This window comes from Macaca nemestrina, chromosome 16 (genome assembly GCF_043159975.1).
Source record: "Macaca nemestrina isolate mMacNem1 chromosome 16, mMacNem.hap1, whole genome shotgun sequence".
Taxonomy (NCBI): Eukaryota; Metazoa; Chordata; class Mammalia; order Primates; family Cercopithecidae; genus Macaca; species Macaca nemestrina.
This window is the reverse complement of record NC_092140.1, coordinates 89,547,153-89,562,799: the sequence shown is the minus strand read 5'-3', so window position 1 is coordinate 89,562,799 and position 15,647 is coordinate 89,547,153. Positions and strand designations below refer to the sequence as shown.

Genomic DNA, 15,647 nt, shown 5'->3' with positions numbered 1-15,647 from the left:
GTGCTGGGAAAACTGGCTAATAATAAAATTTGAACCCATAAGGTTATAATTTCAATGGACTTTTATGTGACTACTATTATTCAAAGGCTTTTTCTGACGAGATTGCTGGTGACACTGAAAAATCGATTTTTTGATATTGTTTAATGAAATGTATTGACATTTAAAAGATCTTTGTAACTCTCACAACTTGATTTTCCAAATAACCAATGAATGAGGTTTCAAAATTATGCATGGATAAAGACTGATTCAAAGTTGCAGAGAGACAAATGGATTTCAAACTAACAGAATATAAAGTTCACTGATAAAATTTCAAGTTCAGATTGCAACTTAACTTTGAAAAACAACGATGTTTTGAGTTTTGTGCCAGGCGTGGTGGCGCGTGCCTATAGTCCCAGCTACTTAGGAGGCTGAGGGAGGAGAATCGCTCCCGGGAGGCGCACGTTGCAGTGAGCCGAGATCACGCCTACACTCTGGCCTGGATGAGAAAAAAATAAAATCCTGTTATTAATATCCTCCAAATGCCTCAGGATACATTTTCCAGATGCCAATTCCAATGCCACCAGCCCTTAAGCAACTATGCACTCTTGAAAACCTTCTTTCTTGTAACTACAGGAGTTCTCATCCTGGCTGCACAAAAGTAACTTGCGGAGCTTGAAACTGTGGGATGCCTGTGACCCACTCGCCTGAGACAGATTAAGTGGTCTAGAGTGAGGCACGGTCCCCATTTTTGGAGCTTCCCAGACGAGTCAAATGTGCTGCCAGGGTTAAAGCTCACTCTGCCTAGCCCAGAGATGGTGCAAAACATTTGCTCTGAGATAAGAATGGGCATGGTCGTTCACACCTGTAACCCCAGGACTTTGGGAGGCCCAGGTGGGAGGATCATCTGAGCTGAGGAATTTGAGACCAGTCTGGCCAACATAGTGAGACCTTGTCACTACCAAGGCAAGAAAAAAAAATCAGTCCAACATAGTGGTACACGTCTGTAGTCCCAGCTACTCGGGAGGCTGAGGCAGGAGGAGCACTTAAGCTTGGGAAAGAGGCTGCAGTGAGCCATGATCACACCACTGTACTCCAGCCTGGGTAACAGAGCAAGACCCTGTCTAAATAAATAAATAAATAAATAAAATAGAAAACATTTGCTCTGAGAGTGATGACAAAAATTATTGTTAATCTATTCACCTAAGTTCACGTAACCACCACTGGGTGTCTACACAGCTGAACTAAAGCACAACTTCTGATGACAGAAAACAAGATTTTCCAGGTAAAACAGTTTTGCTTTGATTTTTGGTGAACCCCAAAGCTTTGTTTTGTGTCAAGTCATTAAAAAAAAAAAAAAAAAAAAGGGAAAGGGCCAGGTGGGGTGTGGCTCATGCCAGTAATCCCAGCACTTTGGGAGGCCAAGGCAGGTGGATCGCTTCAGCCCGGGAGTTCGAGACCAGCCTGGACAACATGGCGAAACCCCGTCTCTACTAAACACACAAAAATCAGCCGGGTGAGGTCACGTAATCCCAGCTACTCAGGAGGCTGAGGCAAGAGAATCGCTTGAACCTGAGAGATGGAGGTTGCAGTGAGCCAAGATTGCGCTACTGCACTCCAGCCTGGGAGACAGAACGAGACTCCGTCTCAAAAAAATAAATAAATAAATAAATAAATAAAATAAAATAAAAATAAATAAATTTTGGCTAGGGCGGTGGTTCATGCCTGTAAGAGGCAGAAGTAGGTGGATCACTTGAGGTCAGGAATTCGAGACCAGCCTGACCAACAATGCTGAAACCCAGTCTCTACTAAAAAAAAATTAAAAAGTAGCCGGGTGTGTTGGCACACGTCTGTAATCCCAGCTACTCGGGAGGCTGAAGCAGGAAAATCGCTCTAACCGGGAGGCAGAGGTTGCAGTCAGCCTGGGCAAGAAGAGTGAAACTCTGTCCGGTGGGGCGGGGGACTAAACAACTTTTAAAAATGGACTAAACTCCTAATACAACACAAACACAAGCACCATACAACTGTAAATGATTTACAACCATTTACAATGAGTAAATTATTACTCCTACCCTTGAAGAGCTCGTAGTTGTTGTTCTTTAAGTTGAATTTAGGTTAAGGTAAAAATGTTCTGACCACTGAATTTGAAGACGAAGATACGCTACGTACTTTCAGACAAAATATGATGACTTTAAGATTTCTTGTCACTAAATTGGGGATGGGGGCTTACTAACTTTATACTATTTAAATCCTTCAGACAAAAACTAGTAACTTCATATCACAAAGCAAACATTCTGACTGTATACAGTACTAGAATCTGTGAGAAAATTGTAATCATTATCATGTCCATTTTATAGAATAAGGCAATCAGAACAACTGACTTTCCTAACATCACAGATCTAGACCAGAATTCAGAACTCTCGACGTCCACTCTTCGGTCCCTTCCAACATCACAACCTGCAAACTAATCAAACCAGCACCTGTTTTTACATTTAAAAAAGCAACGCATTTAAAAAAAGGACCCAATTATGCTCAGAGACGAATACGTATTTCTCAATTTGGGTCTCACTTTATAACATGGTGATCAACCCAAGTACACTGTACTCAACTCCGAAAATCCTGCTCTTCACTTTATATTTTGAGTCCTACTAGAGACTGATGAATTGCACTCAAGAAGACGCGGCCCCCACTACGCAGTGGTTACGGGAGATGGCTTCCAGGGCAACTGTTCTCCAAGTTCATTTCTGAGCGCCGGGTAACCATGGCCAGTAATTAATCCAAATTCTAAACGTTGCTATCAATTCTACTGATTTCCCTGATCGACCAGTCTTCCCACTGCAGGAGCTTCTGTCACAACTTAGGCTTTACCTGTAAAACCGTCATCTCCACAAAGGAGCGACCAGCCTTTATGCAATATGGACACCAAGAAAAACGCCTCCGAAGACATGCAAGGCAAAATTCTTGCCAATGTCCGGAAATACCCGTATCTGGAACCCAAAAGTCAAACTAAAATTCAAAGTTCGGCTTAGCAACACCGCGAAAAGCGATGTACGCTGCGTCCGCCCGGAGGTTAGCTGCCTCAACCCCCGCCCCGGCCTGCCGGGTCTCTGGGGACCCCGTCTTCCTCCAGCGGGCTCTGGGATGCGGCCCGCTCACCTCTGACCCTGGCCGGATCTCGCGCGCCTAAGCCACCGCGTTGCCAGTCGCTGGTCAGTCCCACCCACCTACCGCCGCCGCCCACCTGTGCGGGTCGCCTTGCCGCTAAGACGGCGCCGCCCGCTCGGCCGCAAAGCCCACCCGCCCCCTCGGCCGCTGCGTGCTGCACCCACACCAACGGCCTGTTCCGGCGGCCGCACTTCCGACTGGCGGGCTGGGCCGGGGGGCGGGGAAGGCGGGCGGAAGGGGAGGAGCTGGGAGGGCGGGGCCGCGGCCAGGAGCCTGCCTCGCAGCGTTCAGCGGAGGATCCCAGTGAGGCCCGCAGAGACTCAGGTCTGGGCGGGAGGCGGGGCCCAGAAGCTCTGGTCAGACCTGCAGTCCCAGTCCACAAAATGGGAGGGAGGGTGTAGATGTGAATTTGGGGAAAAGCGACCCTGTGGAATTTCTAGAGTGGAAGAAACGTAGAACTAGCTTTTCTCTTTGCTTAACACATCCAAATGGAAAAACAGCGACACCGTTACCTACATTTACTAGTCCAATGCGTACAACCTTCTGTAGTATATCAATTGCCAATGAGTTTAATGTTTTTTAAAAAATCACCCCAGAGAAGGGTTCTAAAAATTCAGAAACCGCATTACCAGCCCGCATTGTAAAGTCTGTTTTGTTTTGTTTTGTTTTGTTTGTTTGTTTTTCAGACAGTCTTGCTCTGTCGCCCAGGCTGGAGTGGAGTGGTGAAATCTCAGCTAACAGCAACCTTTGCCTCCTGGGTTCAAGCTATTCCCCTGCTTCAGTCTCCGGAGTAGCTGGAATTATAGGGGTGCACCACCACACCCGGCTAATTTTTGTATTTTTAGTAGAGACTTTCACTATGTTGGGCAGGCTGGTCTTGAACACCTGATCTCTAGTGATCCACCTGCCTCGGCCTCCCAAAGTGCTGGGATTACAGGCGTGAGCCAATCGTGTGCGGCCTGGGGTGAACCTTTTTAATGAGCATTTATTATTTGCCATTCACAATGCCAAGTGTCATGATGAATGAAAATGTCTTGGAATTAGAGGTGGTGGTTGCACACATTATAAATGTATTAAAGTACACCTCAAAATAAAATCCGAACACATTAAGTGGTTACTCCCATTCTTCCCTCTCTCAGCCCCTGGTAAATGCCAATCAGCTTTCACACTGTGGTACCTAATATGGATATTTCATATAAATGGAACGTGTGACCTCTTGGTCTGTTTTCTTAGCATGATCTTTTGCAGGTTCACCTTGTACACCTTGTGGCATGTATCAGTTCTTCATTTCCCTTTATGGCTACTATTCCACTGTACCTAGATGCCACAGTTTTACCTGTCCATCCACTGATGGACATTTGGGTTGTTTCCACTTTTGGGCTATTGTGAATAGTGATTATATGAACATTTGTATATAAGTATTTGTTGAAGTCCCTGTTTTCGATTCTTTTGGGTATAAACATAGTGGAACTTCTGGGTCTTATAGTAATTATACGTGAAAATATTTGAGGAACCCATAAACAAATGTTTCTGCAGCAGCTGACCCATTTGACATACCAAGAGCATTGTCGGGGATTCCAATTTCTCCACATCCTCATTAACACCATAATTTTCTATTCCTTTCATAGTAACTATCCCAAAGGGTATAAAGTGGTATTTTATTGTGGGTTTGATTTGCATTCCCTAATGGCTAGTTTTGTTGAGCATCTTTTCACGCTCTTGTTGGCCATTTGTATATCTTCTTTGGAGAACTCTCTGTTGAGGTCTTTCCACATTTTAAAATTGAGTTGTTTGTCTTTTTGTTGTTCAAGTTATGTGTAGTTATATATTCTGGATATTAGACCCTTATGAGATATATCATTAGTGGATACTTCCTCCCATTCTATAGGTTGTCTTTTCACTTTCTTGATAAGATCCTTTAGTGTGCAAACTTTTAAATTTTGATGAAGTCTAATTTATCTATTTTGTTACTTGTGCTTTTGGTGTCATAACCAAGAATCCATTGTGCAAGCACACTAGCTTTCATGTCTCTTCTTATTAGTATACTAATTATATTGGATAAGGGCTCCACCTTTATGATCTTCTTAAACCTTAATTACCTCCTTATAGATCTTATCTCCAATACAGTGACATTGGGGTTTGGGGTTACACATATGAATTTTGTGGGAATATAATCTGGTCAACAGACTTCTGTACTCCTGCAATTCATGTCCTTATTGAATACAAAATACATTCATACCACCTCAACAGTCTCAAAAGCCTTAACTCATTCCAGCATCAACTCTGAAGTCTGAAGTCCAAAGTCTCTTCTAAATATCACCTAAAACAGATAAGGATGAGACTTGAGATATGATTCATCCTGATGCGAATTTTCTCCCTATGAAACTGTAAAACCAGACAAATTATTTGCTTCCAAAATACAGTGGCAGAACAGGTATAGAATAGGCATTCCAAAAAAAAAAAAAAAAATAGAAAGAAAGAAAGGAAAGAAAAGAAATAGGGAAAAAGGAAGGGAGGACAGGTCCCAAGCAAGTCCAAAAATCTAGCAAGGCAAATTCTAATAGATATTAAGGCTCGAGAATAATCCATTTTGATTCAGTGCCCTGCCTTCCAGACCTGCTAGGGTGGTGGCCCTGCCTTCGGGACCCCAGGTGGATGCTGTACCTCTCCTCACACTCTGCCAGGCACGCTCTCCCAGGCAGAGTCTCATCCCAAAAGTTTTGCTAGGTAATGGCCTTGATAACATCTGAATTGCTTTGAGGTCCATCTCCCCTTTTCTTAAAGAATAGTGCAAGTATGGCCAGGCCAGGCTCATGCCTGTAATCCCAACACTTTGGGAGGCCAAAGTGGGCAGATCACGAGGTCAGGAATTTCAGACCAGCCTAGACAACATAGTGAAACCCCATCTCTACTAAATACACAAAAATTAGCTTGACCTGGTGGTGCTCCCCTGTAATCCCAGCTACTTGGGAGGCTGAGGCAGGAGTATCACTTGAACCTGGGAGGTGGAAGTTGCAGTGAACCGAGATCATGCCATTGCACTCCAGCCTGGGCAATGGAGTGAGACTCCATCTCAAAAAAAAAAAAAAAAAAAAAAAAAAAAGAATAATACAAGTTAGCAGCTGGAAAGCTCTATTGTCCTACCTGTAGAATCTAGGACATGTAAAAGCCTTCCATCATTTTTGTCTTGTCTGCATCTCCTTCAGTTGAAACAGGCAGTGTTTCTGCTCATATAATCTCATCATTTATTTATCAAATGATAGTCTAACCATACCTTTGGTGTTCTCTTTGGAATATACTTTCTCATTTTATGCAATATGACAGGCAGAGAATTTTCCAGATATTTAAGTTTTGGTTCCTTTTTGCTTAACAATTTCTTCTTTCATTCATCTCTCTCCTCTTGCATTTTACTATAAGCATTCAGGAAGATCCAGGTCACACTTTCAGCATTTTGCTTAAAAATCTCAGATAAATATTCAATTTTGTCATTCATAAATTATGTCTTACAGAAAACACAAGAAAACAAGTCAGCCAAGTTATTTGCTACTTTATAACAAGGATTGCCTTTCTTCTGTTGTCCAGTGACCGACTCCTCACTTCCATCTGAGACCTCACAAGAATGGCCTTTAACAAACAGGTATTTACCAAAATTCTGTTCATGATTATGTTTTCTCTGAGAAGATAGAGGCTTTGTCTTCAACTGTATTTCTGAGTTCTTACCAGAATTGCCTTTAACATCCATATTTCTAGCATGGAAATCTAGGCTTTTTCTAGCATGCACCTCAGAATTCTTTTAGCCTCTACCCATTACCTAGTTCCAAAGCCACTTTCACATTTTTAGGTTTTATTAAAGCAACACCCAACTTCTTGGTAGCAAAATCTATCTTAGTTTGCTCAAGCCACTATAATAAAATACCATATACTGAACAGCCTAAGCAACAGAAATTTATTTCTCACAGTTCTGGAGGCTGCGAAGTCCAAGATCAAGGTGCTTGCCAATTTGGTTTCTGGTGAGGGCTCTTTTACTGGCGAGTCCATGGCCACCTTCTTTCTGCATTCTCATATGTCAAAGGAAGGGGAAAAGGGAAGGGAAACAGACAGAGAAACACACACACAGAGAAAGAGATCTGGTGGGTTTTTTTTTTTTTTTTTTTTTTAAATAAAGATACTAATCTATAGGATCTGAATTCCACTCTTGTGATCCATTTAACCTCAGTTACCTTGTTATAGGTCCCATCTCCAAATACAGTGACATTGGGGGTTTGAGCTTCAATATATGAATTTTGAGGGGACATATTCAGTTCTTAGCAAATGCTATTATAAATGACAATTTTTAAAAAATTTTCCAGATTGCTCATTGCTTATGTATAGAAACACAATTGATTCTAGGGTATTGTCTTAGTCCATTTTCTGCTGCTGTAACAGAATACTACAGACTGGGTAATATATAATAAACAGAAATTTATTGACTCACAATTCTGGATGCTGAAGAGTCTAAGATTGAAGGGCTGCCATCTGGTGAGAGCCTACTTGGTTTGTATGTTATCCCATGGTGGAAGGGCAAAGAGAGGGCTAGAGAGCAAGGGATCAAACTTGAAGCCTCAAGTCCTTTTACAATTGGCGTTAATCTATTCATGAGAGTGGAGACCTCATGACCTAAATAACTTACATTAGACTTACCACCCAACATTGTTGCATTATGGATTAAGTTTCTAGCATGTCCTTTGGGGGGATATATTCAAATCATAGCAGGTGTTGACCTGGTACTCTGAAAATTTACTTATTAGCTCTAATAATTTTTATGTGTGTATACAAGTATATATTCTTTAGGATTTCTATATATAGATTCATGTAATCTGTGAACTGAGATAGTTATACTTTTTTTTCTCCCAGTTTGAACCCTTTCATTTCTTTTCCTTGGTTAATTGCTCTGACCAGAGCCATCCCATTTTAAATATTTTGCTCAGGTGATTATGGAAGCTGGCAAGTCTGAAATCTGTTGGGCAGCTGAGTAGGCTGGATTCTCAGGCAAGAGTTGATACTGTAGTCTTGAGGCAGAATTTCTTTTTCTCTGAGTAATCTCAGATTTTGCTCTTAAGGCCTTCAGCTAATTGAATAAGTTCCACCCACATTATCAAGATTAATCTCCTTTGCCTAAAGTTAACTGATTATAGATATTAAATATATCTTCAAAATACCTTCACAGCAACACCTAGATTAATGTTTGATTGTGTACTGTAGCCTAGCAAAATTGACATGTAAAATGAACCATCACATTCAATGTGGGAGATAGTAGTATTAGTTCACAGGATTTTAAAACATTTTTATTTCTCACTCTCCTTCCCATGGCTTCGGTGTGGGCAGAGTATACTTCCTCATGGTGATTTTGCATGTGGCTATGTGACTCATTTTGGCCACTGGAATATGAACAGATCCACTAGCAGATGAGGATAACTAGACGAACTCTTAGAAGCAGAAGGCATGTGTGTTCCCAATCCTCTGTGTGTCTGTGTGTGTATGTGTGTGTGTGTGTGTGTGTGTGTGTGTATTTCTGTAAGCGATGATACAGAGCCCAATTTGAAAGAGCTCCTACTGGCAAAAGAACGGACAATTGGAGCATCAAGGAGAATCAGAAAGATTTTTTTGACTGAAATGGTTTGAAATACATCAAAAATTTCTAAATACATAAATTTCAATGCTTTTATAAAACCTCTCACTGGTCACATTGAGGATTGCTAGGGCACTAACTCATTATTCTGAAATTGCTTTTAAAAAGCTTTTTAAACCAAAGTTTTTGCTTTCCTACACAAACTGGAATTCAGAGTAAACCAAAGAGTTGATAGGGGAAAACTTTTTTTTTCCTTTTTTCTTTTTTTTTTTTTTTTTTGAGACGGAGTCTCACTCTTTTTACCCAGGCTATAGTGCAATCGTGCAATCTCGGCTCACTGCAAGCTCCACCTCCCTGATTCAAGTATTCCCCTGCCTCAGGGGTAGCTGGGATTACAGGTGTGCACTACTATACCTGGCTAATTTTCTATTTTTGTTAGAGACAGGGTTTCACCATGTTGTCCTGGCTGGTCTTGAACTTCTGACCTCAGGCAACTGACCTGCCTCAGTCTCCCAAAGTGCTGAGATAACAGGTGTGAGCCACTGCCCCCGGCCTGGGAAAATTTTTTAATAGAAAAATTCCAGTGAATAAATGAAGAAGAAGTGATAGAATATCACCATTTTGCAACCTGTAAGAAAATAATGCTTCTGGGGAATAATTACTAATGGTTGCCAAATAACCAAATCAGTGGAAGGTTGAAAGGAAACTTAGTAGTGATCCACTTTATACTGTGTCAGGCTGACAATACCTGGCCAATCTTAACAATACCCAAAGTGAGATGATCAAAGATTATGTGCTATGTACTATACTATATAAATAGTACTTTATAGTATTACTGTTTATGAAATTTTTTTATAAAATCATAAATCTGAATTTAATCAAGCCTCTAGATCTAACTGCCAGTTTACTTGAAAAAAAGAGGTACAGAGTAACATATTAAGTGGTCTTTCAGTGACCAACAGTGGTGGTGGAGGAGACCCACCCAAGTCTGGCTGTGTTGGATACTTGGGTACTTGTGATGCAAATAACTCATCAGGAGCCTCGCTTCCCTCCACTGGTGCTGTCAGGGCTGTTACCTTGAGCTCCAACTACAGTAGTGGGTCCTCGATTTTAGAGTTGAAGGCTGCCTGGCTGTGCTGTGAAAGAAATTATTTTCTTATGAGTGTCACTCTGTTCCTCCTTCCCCAATGCTTGCCTCTCTGGTACCATTGCTACTGATGTCACAGTTTCTTTTCTGGCTCAAGTCACTCCTCCCAGGACAGGGCAGGTGCAAGTGCAGGCAGAGAGAGGGTAGTTGTAGCAGTATGTGAGGAGGCGCTACCTGTTGGCTTGTGGACAGCTGTTCTGCCAGGTGTGCCAGCCACGGCCATGGCAATGGAAAGACAAAGCCTTCTCTTCTGCCTGACTCCCTCTCTCCAGCTGCTTTCCACACTTCCAATACCCAGATCATGTCATATGCCCCCTGTTACATTTTTTTGAGCCCCTAGTGTCCTTAACATGAAGTCTGAATTCCAAATATGACATTTAGGCCCTCCATGGTCCAGGCCTATCCATGTTCCCAGACAGAGTCTTCCACAATAACTCCTTTACATCCTGCTGTCTTGCTGGCTGCATTGTCTATCTTGTTATAAACTTTTATTTCTCTATTTCTTTTTAACTAATAATTTTCCTTTACCTGGCATTTTCTTTTTTAATAAATTTGCCTTTTGAATCTTATACCAGCCTGCTTGACTACATAAATGTTAATACCTCTGAGATACTTTCTGGGATTTCTTCCAGTTGGAATTAGTTTTTTCATCTGTAATGTCCCCAAATGCTTTTTTCTTTTTCCCTTTGAGATGGAGTTTTGCTCTTGTCGCCCACGCAGAAGTGTGATGGCACATTCTTGTTTCACTGCAACCTCTGCCTCCTGGGTTCAAGTAATTCTCCTGCCTCAGCCTACCTAGTAGTTGGGATTACAGGCTCCCGCCACCACACCCAGCTTATTCTTTTGTATGTATGTATATATGTATGTATGTATGTGTATAATTTTTTGAGACAGAGTCTCGCTCTGTCACCCAGGCTGGAGTGCAATGGCATGATTTTGGCTCACCGCAACTTCCAACTCCTGGGTTCAAGCAATTCTCTTGTCTCAGCCTCCCGAGTAGCTGGGATTACTAGTAGTGGGTGCCACCATGCCCGGCTAATTTTTGTACTTTTAGTAGAGATGGAGTTTCATCATGTCGGTCAGGCTGGTCTTGAACTTGTGACCTTAGGTGATCCGCCCACCTCGGCCTACCAAAGTGCTGGGATTACAGGCGTAAGCCACCTTGCCCAGCCTCCAAATGTTATATTTTAACCAAGGTGGCCAAAATAAAGTCTCATTAATATTTCTCTTAGTTCTCCTAACTTTAGATAGGATTTCTTCCCAACTCTAGACCACTGACTTCCCTTTTCTTAGATCATTTACTATAAAAAACTTTTAGGCTCTTTTTTTGCTCCTTTGAGATATGATTTTTTTTTTTTAAATGCCTGTTAACAATTCTACAACCCTGGAATGTCTTTCTTAAGGACTTGAGGGCCATTTCCTTGAAATGTAATAATCAAGGAAGATAGAGCCCCTGTCTCCAGTTTCTGTGGGAGGGCGGTAACCAACTTCAGAGAGGGTTTAGCTCCAAGTTATAACAGTACCTCCTATCAGGAAGATACAGGAAAGTTTGTGTTTTCTTTAGGTAAGGCCAGGTAACATAGATGACCTACTATCCCCTACTCCAGCTCTTAAAACCTCTCCTGCTAAGCTTCTGTACATCAATAGAGTGAAAAGGCAACCAACAGAATGAGACAAATATATTACAAATAACATATTTGATATATATATAAATAAAGAATATGTAAAGAACGTCTACAACTCAACAACAAAAGACCCAAATAACCCAATTTAAGAATGGGCAAATAATTTGAATAGACATTTCTCCAAAGGAGAGGTACAGATGGCCAATAAGCGCATGAAAAGGTGCTTAGTATCACTCATCATTAGGGAAGTGCAAATCAAAACTACAGTGCAATACCACTTCATATTCATTAGGATAAGTATTATCAGAAGAGCAGAAAATAACAAGTGTTGTCAAGAATGTGGAGAAATCTGGATATTTGTACCTTGCTAGTGAGAATACAATATGCTGCTGCAGAAAACAGTATGGCTGTTTCTCAGAAAGTTCAACACAGAATTACCATGTGATCCAGCAACTCTACTTCTAGGTGTATTCCCAGAAAAATTGAAAGCTGGTACTTGAACAGATATTTGCACACTAACATTTATAGTAGCATTATTCACAATAGCCAAAAGGTGGAAACACTCCAAATGTCCATCGACAGATAAATGTATCAATAAAATGTGGTTAATACATGCAATGGAGTATTAGCCTGAAAAAGGAATGGAATTCTGATACATGCTACATTATGGATGAACCTTGAAAACATTAGGCTAATAAAATAAGCCAGAAACGAAAGTATAAATATTACATAATTCCACTTATATGAGGTATCTAGAGTAGTCAAATTCATGAGACAGAAGGACGAATGGTTTACTAGGGGATATGGGAAGGAGGAATTGGAAGTCATTATTTAATGGACATAGAGTTTCTATTTGGGGTGATGGAAAAGTTCTAGAAATAGATAGTGGTGATGTGTGTATAACACTGTGAATATACTCAGGACCACTGAATTGTACATTGAAAAATTACTAAAATGGGAAATTTTATCTTATGTATATTTACATATATATATATGTACACACACACACACACACACCCCCCCCCAAACCCAATTCTCTTCCCCTTTGTTTCAGTGGAGTTGAGTTCATACTATATTCTGGACTTTCTCACCTATCACAATATCCTTAAATAAAGTCTTCCTTGACTATTTAACTTTGTCCAGGCCAATTTTTGCTTAGAGAGTGTGCATTTCTGGTGCATTGAATTGTGCTATGAATTGTGTTTAGCTACTTGAGCACACATCTGCTTCTTTATAAGCTTTTAAGCCTTTTGAGGTCTGGAAGCATTTTGTGTTCATATTTTTATCATCCAGAATGGATGACCGGGTGTCCTCACAAATTAGGACCCAAAAAATTCTGAAACAAAATCCTTTCTAGTACACATAGAGAGTTTGCTTGTATGTAAGTGACATCTTGTGGCAACAAACGGAATAGTCAGTACTGTATTAGTGTTTTCTTTGAAGAAATACATATCTCTTTTTAGAGATCCAGATCCTACATATCTATTTTAAAGTTTGCCTAAAATAAGCATTGTTACAGTTAGAGGGCAAGCAGTTAGTGTTATTTCTTAAAGATGGTTTCGTCCACTTGGGTAGACCCCACCAGGGGCAATTTGTGGCTGGTTCAGGTCTGGAAACTTACTGATGGCAGCAGCGGGTGGTCCGGAGAGGCTACTGCCACCACACCGGCTGCAGTGGGAGGTGCGAGTGGTGGCAGCAGGAACGGCTGTGGGAGCAGCAGTGGCGGTGGTGGGTCCCCTGTGCCCCACGTACGGGAAGCACCCTCCTGTGCTGCACCCAAACTCATGCAGCCAGGTGGGACCCGCCCCTAGGCCCGGAGCCTCCATCACTTGGGACCCTGGCCCCACGTTGCTGCTCTCACCCACGCACTGCTGCTGTGGGGAGGGCGTGGGGACGAGGCGGAGCTGGGCCCGGGGCTGTGCCACGCTTCACGCTTCACGGAACCAGAGGGAGCCAAGGACAAGCAGAAGCCGCCCCGCAGCCCCCTGGGGGCCGCCGCTATGAGGCCAGGCCAAGTCGCCCAGCCCAGAGTGGGAGTGATGGAGCGACGCGATTGGGCACAGAGGGGTGGGCGGAGAGGCACCCAGCAGGGACCTGGAGCCCCCGCCCCAGGCTGTGAGGAAGGCATGGCCGGGGCTGCATGTACACTCCACAGAGCAGGTAGGAGCCCCACCTTCCCAGGTGCAGGACCCAGGCCCTGTCTGGGATTTGTACCCTTGGGGTCAGGAAGGCCCCCCTGTCCCCACAGGCTCGGGGGTGCCTGCTCCTGCCTGGCCTCTCCCTGTTCCCTGCACTGTTTTGATCTTGGAGCTGGGGTGGGGCCAAGCCCGGGCGCCGTCACATCCTGCCGGTGTGCACAAGCTCAGGACAGTGCTGACACGTCAGTCCCCTGCTGCCTAGACCCCCTCCGGACTGTGGGCAGTGAGGAGTACACAGGAAGCTGAGGGGTGGCTGAGAGCAGCCCGGTGCTGGCCTACAGGTGCCCCGTGACTCGAGCAGTCTGGGCGCCATGGACAGCCGCAGGAGGCAGACAGGCTCTTAAGAGGGCAGAAGGGGGCAAGTCCCTGGTGAGGCCTCACCTTCAGGCCAGGGAAGGCCTGAAGTCTTGGGGCTGGACTGTCCATCCAGCTGATGGGAGCGGGAACTTGTGGTGGCTTTTCTGGCCCCACCCCCGCCATGGCCTCCCGTTGACCATTCAGTGGGTACTTCTTCTCCTCTGAGGCCATAAAAGCCCAGGGCTCAGCCAGAGCTGAACAGATGACGGGATGACCAGCTGCAGAGAGGAGCTACCATCTCTGCTGGTGGCTGGACCACGGGAGGAACAGCTGCAGAGAGGAAAAACTCTCCCTGCCGAGAGTGAACACTTGTTTGGACGACTAGACTGCAGGGAGGAGCTACCTGCTCTGTTAGGAGCTGAACACTTGACAGGACGCCCTGGCTGAGGAAAGGAGCTGCCCTTTGTGGGAGGCTGAGCTGTTCTATCGCTCAATAAAGCTCTTCATCATTTTGCTCACCCTTCACTTGGGTACGTGCCTCATTTTTCCTAGTCACAAGACAAGAACTTGGGAGCCACTGAATGGCAAGGCTAAGAGAACTGTAATACAAACAGGGCTGAAACATGCCCTTTGCTTCCCACGTTGCAGGCAAAGAGAAGGAGGGCTGTGGCCCTTTGGGAAGTCTAGACCTGGGAGCTCCCTGAGCCGGGGCTGTGACTCCTTCTTTAGGGCCCTGTGGTTCCTGGTATCTCCAAGCTTCCAGGCACTACCGCTTTCCCTGGTGCCAGCCAGAGAAGCTCCTTGTGATGCGCCCTGTCCTGCTGCAGCCTCACTGAGAGCCGGTGCCTATGCTGGCACCTGAAGCTGCCTGCCCCATGGCAGCAGCTGCATGTCTGACTGTGCAGTGGCCAGACACCATGCTCACACACACATAACCCTTGTTGTTCCATGCTTGACTCACTGTCTCCCTTGGAGGTGTGGGATCCAGGCCAGTGGCATGAGCTGAGTACAGCCTGCCAGGCCAAGTGGGCAGAACGAGCCCAGTGGGTTGAGCAAAAGTTGGGCAAAGCCTCCACCAGCCAGGGGTTTCCAGCCAGAAGGACATCTCAAAGATCCCATAACATTACCAAACCTGAAAGAGATTCCCTCATCAAAATTATTAATTTATTGATAATTGGCAGAAAGATAACAGCTGAATCCAAGGAAAAGAAGAAGGTGGGTTGGCTATAAAGGCAAGAGAGCCCTTGTATAATAAAGGCAACAGAACTTACAAAGATGCCTGATAAATGTCAGGTGCATTGCTAATTGTTTTGACAAGGGAAGATTTGGGGCTTGAAAAAATACCTGGAGTTGCTGGTGTTTTAGTGAATATTCAATTTATGAATTTATAAATTTAGATTTCTTAAGACTTTAATCTCAAAATACTAATTATATTATAAATTTAGAAACGTATTTCAATTAAAAAGTCTCTTTTTCTAACACCTCAGGGGATTCTTAAGTGCCCTGGAGTGTGAGAACCATTGTTCTGTAATGTATAATAATTTTCAGCCTTTTAAAAAAATAAGTAAGGTTTCTAAATTCCAATTAATGCATTGCTATTGACTTGTTTTCTCACTGAGGCTGTCAAAGGG

The 15,647-nt window shown here is 43.4% G+C and overlaps 1 protein-coding gene and 1 long non-coding RNA gene across 24 annotated transcripts in view; one reads left to right on the top strand and one right to left on the bottom strand.

Moving 5' to 3' along the window:
• LOC105486035 (SPT20 homolog, SAGA complex component) overlaps window positions 1–3,344 on the bottom strand; it is a 48,953-nt gene extending 45,609 nt beyond the window's left edge. For 12 of the 21 annotated variants that reach the window (XM_011748693.2, XM_011748689.3, XM_011748691.2 and 9 more), the window contains exon 1: window positions 3,218–3,336. The gene's annotated coding sequence lies outside the window, so the exon portion shown is untranslated. Of the gene's footprint in view, window positions 1–332; window positions 476–2,844 lie in introns of all 21 variants that reach the window. The other 9 variants (XM_071081464.1, XM_071081467.1, XM_011748675.2 and 6 more) reach the window with 7 other exon arrangements.
• Window positions 3,330–15,647, top strand: part of LOC105486033 (uncharacterized) — a 42,168-nt gene continuing 29,850 nt past the window's right edge. For all 3 annotated transcript variants that reach the window (XR_011614894.1, XR_989915.2, XR_011614895.1), the window contains exons 1-2: window positions 3,330–3,465; window positions 6,651–6,778. This is a non-coding gene — a long non-coding RNA (uncharacterized lncRNA). The remainder of the gene's footprint in view (window positions 3,466–6,650; window positions 6,779–15,647) is intronic.